The following is a 7,282-nucleotide window of genomic DNA, read 5'->3' as shown; positions in this document are numbered from 1 at the left end:
TAAGTCATTTTTTAAAAATATTCTTTTTGTTTTCAATATGATTATTAATTACTATATATAATTAATATATACTGTAATTGCAATTTTACATGTAGGCCTATACGGTAATCATTATAAATATTAATAATATTACTATATCCCTATTAAATATGAAATAGGGTCAACTGAAGAAAAGCAAGAGAATTAAAAGAAAAATGAAAATTTATCATTATTTATCAATATTTTTATTTTTTTATTTGTATAATTAGCTAAGCCTGCTTACACAAATAAGCTTGCCTGGTAATATTGGGGACTTCTTGGGGCCGAGTTGACTTGGGGCCGAGTTGACTTGAGGCCAAGTTGACCTGTTCCCATGAGTCTGACTTCGACTTCCGCTTAACAATTTTGGGTTTAGAAATTCATTTAACGATTTGATCATGGAGGGTTTGATCAAGTAGGCCTATGCGAGTACCCAGTGGTAACATTTTGCACTGTATCACGCCTGGTGTGGTGTTTGGTACGACCACAGACCCTGTATAATCAACGAACCAGTTTAAAAAAAAAAATAGCCTACCTGGCTACACAAAACCGGTCATGTGCTAACTCTAGTTAGCAACGCTTCAGATACATTACCTAACTTTAATAATTATAACATAAAATCAAAATATATAGAGCAACGGTAACTGTTTCCAGTAGCAATAATGATATCACATGGTTCCAAAGTTCAAAATGTACTGTAGAGGAAAGGTTTTATAGTCGTTAATTAAGGAGTGCTCTATAGTGTTACATAGTTCCCTACCTAAACATGATACAAAAAAACTTAAAGCGTACAATTCTACCGTACTTGCCAGTTGACTATGCCGGGTGTCTAGCGATATTAACCTGACTGGTAATATGTTCCTCCAGAATACGGTCACAAGCTGTAAGAATCAACCTACAGTAGAAGTCTTGCCAATCAGATAATTTCTTCACTACACCCCTCCTAAATCAACCATAGTGTTAATGCCTGGTATAAAGAAAACCACTCGTACTCGATCGACGACTTGCTGAACGCACCATGGAGCTCCATGAATTCGCACTCAAACAATGAACTTATAAAAGCTAGAATGAACGACATGAATAACAGAGCAAATAGCGAACAATAAAATCTATAAGTGAGAATGCATTGGTGTTTAGTCGCCTATACAATAGAAACGCTTTTATTAAACTCTTATTTCTACCTCTTACTCATGGGAATAGCATTTCCAATGAAAAGGGAGCGCGGACCTTTTAAAAAGGGAGTGGTAGTTAAGGGCTAACCGTATCTGGTATTAAGTTGATCGCTGACAAAGGGAATTTTAAGGGTGAATTTAAAGTCTGTAAACCCCCAAGGTTTATTCGTAGTGTGAGTGGAAGGGTTCAACCAGTGGCGGTGATATCCATTGTTCATAAGCTTATGGTTTAAAATCCCAATCCCTTCGTCCACAAATTCTGCTGTACATAATTTACCAGTTTGTAATCATTGGCAACCACTGCATTTTTAATAGAAAGGGAATGGTGCGATTTGTAATGCAGAATGATACCTTTGTTGGCCGCTTTAGTGTAAAATTTGGTGGAAATCGATCCATTTGAAATGATCCTAAGTTTAACATCGAGTATTGGTAGGAATCCATCTGCATCAGGTAATTCCATCTCAAAATTGATGGTGGGATGTTGAGCATTAATATGTTCAAGGAGGAGATGCGCGTGGTTAGTGTCTTTGACAATAACCCCAGTATCATCCACATATCTGATGTAAACAATAGGTCTGGGTATGGGGCCCATATAAATAAAAGAGCGTTCAAACCTATCAAGACGGAGAATATCAAGGGTACCACTGAGGCTATTTCCCATTGCTAAGCCTCGTATTTGTTGATAAAAGGTGTCAGCAGACACAAAGATGTTGTTATCCAATAAAAGGTGTAAAAGGTCTGAAAGATCGGTGAGTGTAAGTCCGTATCGTTCCAGTTATTATTTATCTATAATATAGATATATACTTAGGCCTATGTATTAAATATAATCTGACAATTGCATAATAATTAGAAAAGCTAAAGTATAAGAAAATCTAATGTAATGCCAAGGAATTTTGTTTCAATTACTTGTTCAATTATGTTGTTATCAATTTTAATAATTTAACTAAAATTTTCCAAAATTTTGGGCTAAAGATAACCACGGAATCAAGCAACCAATTTGTAAACTACCTGGACGTAACACTGAATCTACAAACCGGTAAGAACCAACCTTTTCGAAAACCAGGCAACCAACCCATCTACATAAATATAGCTTCAAATCACCCCCTCCCATATTGAAGCAAATCCAACCAGGTGTCAATAAACGCATCTCCATGTTATCAAGCGACGAAGAAGCTTTCAACAACTCCAGACAGATTTAAAGTGACGCACCACAATCCAGCGGAGACGACAATTTACCCTACACCCCACATCCCACATCCGGAAAACGCAAGAACTGAGGGAGGAACACGATATGGTTCAACCCGCCCTACAGTATGAATATCAAGACCAACGTTGCACGAACATTTCCACTTTCAATAAAAAAAAACAAAAAAAAAACACTTTCCTGACGGTCACGTGCTGCATAAAATATTTAATAAAAACAATGTAAAAGTCAGTTACAGTTGTGTGCCATCTGTAAAAATCATACGGTAATTAGTAAACATAACCATAAAATATTGAACCCCATTAAAAAGGCAGAAAGCGCATGCAATTGCCGCAATAGGGCTGATTTTCCACTGGATGGGTCTTGTCTTGCATCATCAATTGTGTATTTGGCCGATGTCATCACTCATGATAATGTCACAAAAACATACATCAACATGACTGGTGGTCAAATTTAAGACAAGGTACTATAACCATAATAAATCGTTTAAGAAAGAAATATACTGTATAGCAAAAAATCTGAACTATCTAAATACATTTGGTCTTTAAAAGATAAAAATATGGGATTCCGCATTAAATGGAACATAATGAAATACTCGCCTACGGACGTTGTAGCCTTGATAAGAAGATGTGCATCTTAAATGCAAATAAAGCTAATCTGTTAAATATAAGATCTGGACTAATATCCAAATGCCACCACCACCTGATGATTGAAAGCTATATATGTGTAGTACAGAGTTATACCGTATTCAGTCTATAGTGTGGCCACCTGTCTCTTATACAATATGTTTCTAAATTGGACATAGATATAATAATTCAATCTCACAAATCACTCTTTCACAGAGACGCAATATGGAGTAAACGCGGAGCAGACGGTAATTTTGATGTAGCCATGAGCTGTTACGACGGGGCGGAGGTATGCAAACTCATAGGACTCTTCATCCTCCACAAACTTGGACGGAAATTTGATAGAAATTCAATCGGCCTCTATAGAGACGACGGACTTGCTGCCTTTAAAAATATATTGACCCGCAAATCAATAGAGATAAGAGCGGAGTTTGTTTGTTTGTTTGTTTAATTTATTTCTCCACACACATGAACATATTAACATACATAACAAAAGCTTAATAGTAAAACCAACTAAGAATAATAGTACATTACAGAATAAGTGTGTGGAAGGAGGCCAAAATAAGTTTAACATAAAACTTTAAGACGTGGCCACCAGTTAAAAATATATAGAAATCCAAAAATATAAACACAAAATAAATATATATATATATACACACATGCATATACATACATATACATACACACAAAAATATATATATATGTATATATATATACATACACATATACAGTACATATATATATATATACACACACACATACATACATATACAAACAAACGTATATATATGGTGGCAGTCCGTTAAGTACAAATAAGAATGACCGACAGACAGACAGGCAGACCGACCGACCAGGAGACTTACCGGCCATACTCCGAGACCAGAGACTTTTTAAGATTGTATTTAAAAGAGTTGAGATTAGGTAAGGATTTAAAGGAAGTTTTTAAGGAATTCCATAATTTTGGACTAGAGTAAAATATGGATTTTTTTTCTAGAAGAGGATGTATATTTTTCAAATAAAACGTTACTTTTAGCAAATCTAGTATTATGGTCATGTATATCAGCCTGCTGTTTTGGAAATAGATTATGAATATGTGGGGGTAATGTTTCATTTCTAAAGCGATACATAAAAACATAGTTTATGCAAATCAAATACATTTAGAACATTAAATTTGTAAAATAAAGGTTTGGTATCGGAAATACGAGTTGTCCCTGCACAAATCCTGAGAGCTCGCTTTTGCAATTTAAAATTATTGTCAATAGGGGTTGTTTCAGGACTTGTCCAGGGACATAGATGAAGAAATTTATCAACTGTAGCAGCCCATGATGTGTTACAATAACTGATATAAGGTAAGATTAAAATATTATACAAGGATAAAAGAATGTTCTGCGGAAAGTAATGTTTTAATTTATTCATAACACCAATGTTTCTTGATATAATATTTGTAATACTGTTATGATGGGATTGCCAAGATAATTTTAAATCTAATGTAATGCCAAGGAATTTTGTTTCAATTACTTGTTCAATTATGTTGTTATCAATTTTAATAATTTAACTAAAATTTTCCAAAATTTTGGGCTAAAGATAACCACGGAATCAAGCAACCAATTTGTAAACTACCTGGACGTAACACTGAATCTACAAACCGGTAAGAACCAACCTTTTCGAAAACCAGGCAACCAACCCATCTACATAAATATAGCTTCAAATCACCCCCTCCCATATTGAAGCAAATCCAACCAGGTGTCAATAAACGCATCTCCATGTTATCAAGCGACGAAGAAGCTTTCAACAACTCCAGACAGATTTAAAGTGACGCACCACAATCCAGCGGATACGACAATTTATCCTACACCCCACATCCCACATCCGGAAAACGCAAGAACTGAGGGAGGAACACGATATGGTTCAACCCGCCCTACAGTATGAATATCAAGACCAACGTTGCACGAACATTTCCACTTTCAATAAAAAAAAACAAAAAAAAAACACTTTCCTGACGGTCACGTGCTGCATAAAATATTTAATAAAAACAATGTAAAAGTCAGTTACAGTTGTGTGCCATCTGTAAAAATCATACGGTAATTAGTAAACATAACCATAAAATATTGAACCCCATTAAAAAGGCAGAAAGCGCATGCAATTGCCGCAATAGGGCTGATTTTCCACTGGATGGGTCTTGTCTTGCATCATCAATTGTGTATTTGGCCGATGTCATCACTCATGATAATGTCACAAAAACATACATCAACATGACTGGTGGTCAAATTTAAGACAAGGTACTATAACCATAATAAATCGTTTAAGAAAGAAATATACTGTATAGCAAAAAATCTGAACTATCTAAATACATTTGGTCTTTAAAAGATAAAAATATGGGATTCCGCATTAAATGGAACATAATGAAATACTCGCCTACGGACGTTGTAGCCTTGATAAGAAGATGTGCATCTTAAATGCAAATAAAGCTAATCTGTTAAATATAAGATCTGGACTAATATCCAAATGCCACCACCACCTGATGATTGAAAGCTATATATGTGTAGTACAGAGTTATACCGTATTCAGTCTATAGTGTGGCCACTATGTAATTTCGTTTAATTTTTTTTTTGTTAAAAGCAAATTTCAAGCTGATTTTGTGTCTTTAGTGTGTATAGTGATAAAAAAGTATGTTGCCATTTTTTCTAAAAAGGTTTAAAGGTGTCAACTCCAAGATGGCCGCTAATACGTAAAATATGTTATAAATTCAACATATTTGACAAAACAACTGATCCAAATGATTGCCACAGAGGTCGGCCATTTTGAAATTCAAAATGGCCGCCATTACGAAAATAAATTATTAAAAATTATTAAATTTGAGTGTGCCAATAATGTTAAAAGTTACATGAACTAGATTGCAATAACGAAGATTGAGATATCAAAATATGATATGTCATGACTAAAAAATTCAAAGTGGCGATCAAATACAAAATGGCAACCAAAGAAAAATACTATTGTGCAAATAAAGTGGTTGGTATATTATCTACTGCAAGTGTTGGCGGATAGTGTTCTCCTAAGTTGCTGCAGCCATGATTGAAGCAACCACATACCTCCGTACACGGTAGCTTATTGATACTGCAACTACAAAAATAGTTTCCTATACATTGCGATTTGCAGCCACAATTGTAATCTGATGACCTCTGGAGCAGGGGCATTTAGACATCGCACTAGAACGAACCTGTTTTCTTCAGATCTCACTTCATCATAACAACCTGCGATCCCAACAAGCTTTTCAAGAAACCGCAAAATCACTCTAATATCTCATTTCATCTGTTTTGGAGATAGAGTTTACAAGTGCCATGCCATCTATAATCATAACCGTGTACTTATCAGGTGTTACCTCCTGTTCAGTCGTATATTGAGTAGGTGCTTGCATTTTTCCATCTATTGGAATTTCCTGCTCTTTGGGGATAGTGCATTAAAAACATGAAGGACCTTAGCTTTATCATAGGCTAGCAGGAGTGACCTGTCTAAAGGAAAAAGTGCACGTGAAATAACAACAAATTGATACTGCCTAATATATTCTTTTAAATCAAGGCTGGGCGACTATGTGATGCAACAATGAATCTCTGCCTTCTTTTTTTGACTTTGATAAGTTTGTCACCTGCTTTCACAGTCATGGCTGTATTTGCACTTTCGAAAGTTCCTATCGTCTTCTTTATTGGATCTCATATGAAAAGTTTTCTCTCTGGAAGGCATTCTTTTGCAAATGTCTCAAACATCTTCTGTCCGGTGTCATCAAGCTTATATCTTTGCTACTTTTTCATTCTTTACTTCCTTAGTGAGAAGGTTATAAACGTCATTCTCATCAGCAGCAAATGGATCTCGGTGGTCCACAAACACCTGTGCCAGCAATGTAGCATTCTTCATAATATTCGGGTTGCCTTTCCTTCTGTTAGCTCGTGGTGTTGTTTTCTAGTAACAACTTTTCTCAAGAAATGTTGTCTGTCAAATTCATAGATTGGCCAGCTCTGGCGCAATCAAAAAGAAACTGACAGTTTTCTCATTTTGTATTATGGTAATGATACTGCCAATGACCTTGCGTTTGTGGTTCTCTTGTTGAATTTCATGATCCGGACCTATAGACGCGCAGGCCCGTAGCCAGGGGGGGTTTTTATGGTTCGGGCGAACCCCCCTTTTCTAGCGAACCCCCCTGTTTTCTAGCGAACCCCCTCGAATTTTTGAATGAGTCCCACCCGTTTTTAAATTGTAGCCTGCATTA

At 35.7% G+C, this 7,282-nt stretch overlaps 1 long non-coding RNA gene across 1 annotated transcript in view; it reads right to left on the bottom strand.

Annotated features, from left to right (window-relative positions):
* LOC117107453 overlaps nt 1–1,253 on the bottom strand; it is an 8,784-nt gene extending 7,531 nt beyond the window's left edge. The window contains exon 1 of the long non-coding RNA XR_004445232.1: nt 811–1,253. This is a non-coding gene — a long non-coding RNA (uncharacterized LOC117107453). The remainder of the gene's footprint in view (nt 1–810) is intronic.
* Between the last annotated feature and the right edge of the window lie 6,029 nt (nt 1,254–7,282).

Source organism: Anneissia japonica, unplaced genomic scaffold (assembly GCF_011630105.1).
Source record: "Anneissia japonica isolate Jap-2015-1 unplaced genomic scaffold, ASM1163010v1 scaffold11969_len152608_cov178, whole genome shotgun sequence".
In the NCBI taxonomy this organism is placed as follows: Eukaryota; Metazoa; Echinodermata; class Crinoidea; order Comatulida; family Comatulidae; genus Anneissia; species Anneissia japonica.
Note: the sequence above shows the minus strand (reverse complement) of the source record. Positions and strands in the feature narration are given on the sequence as shown.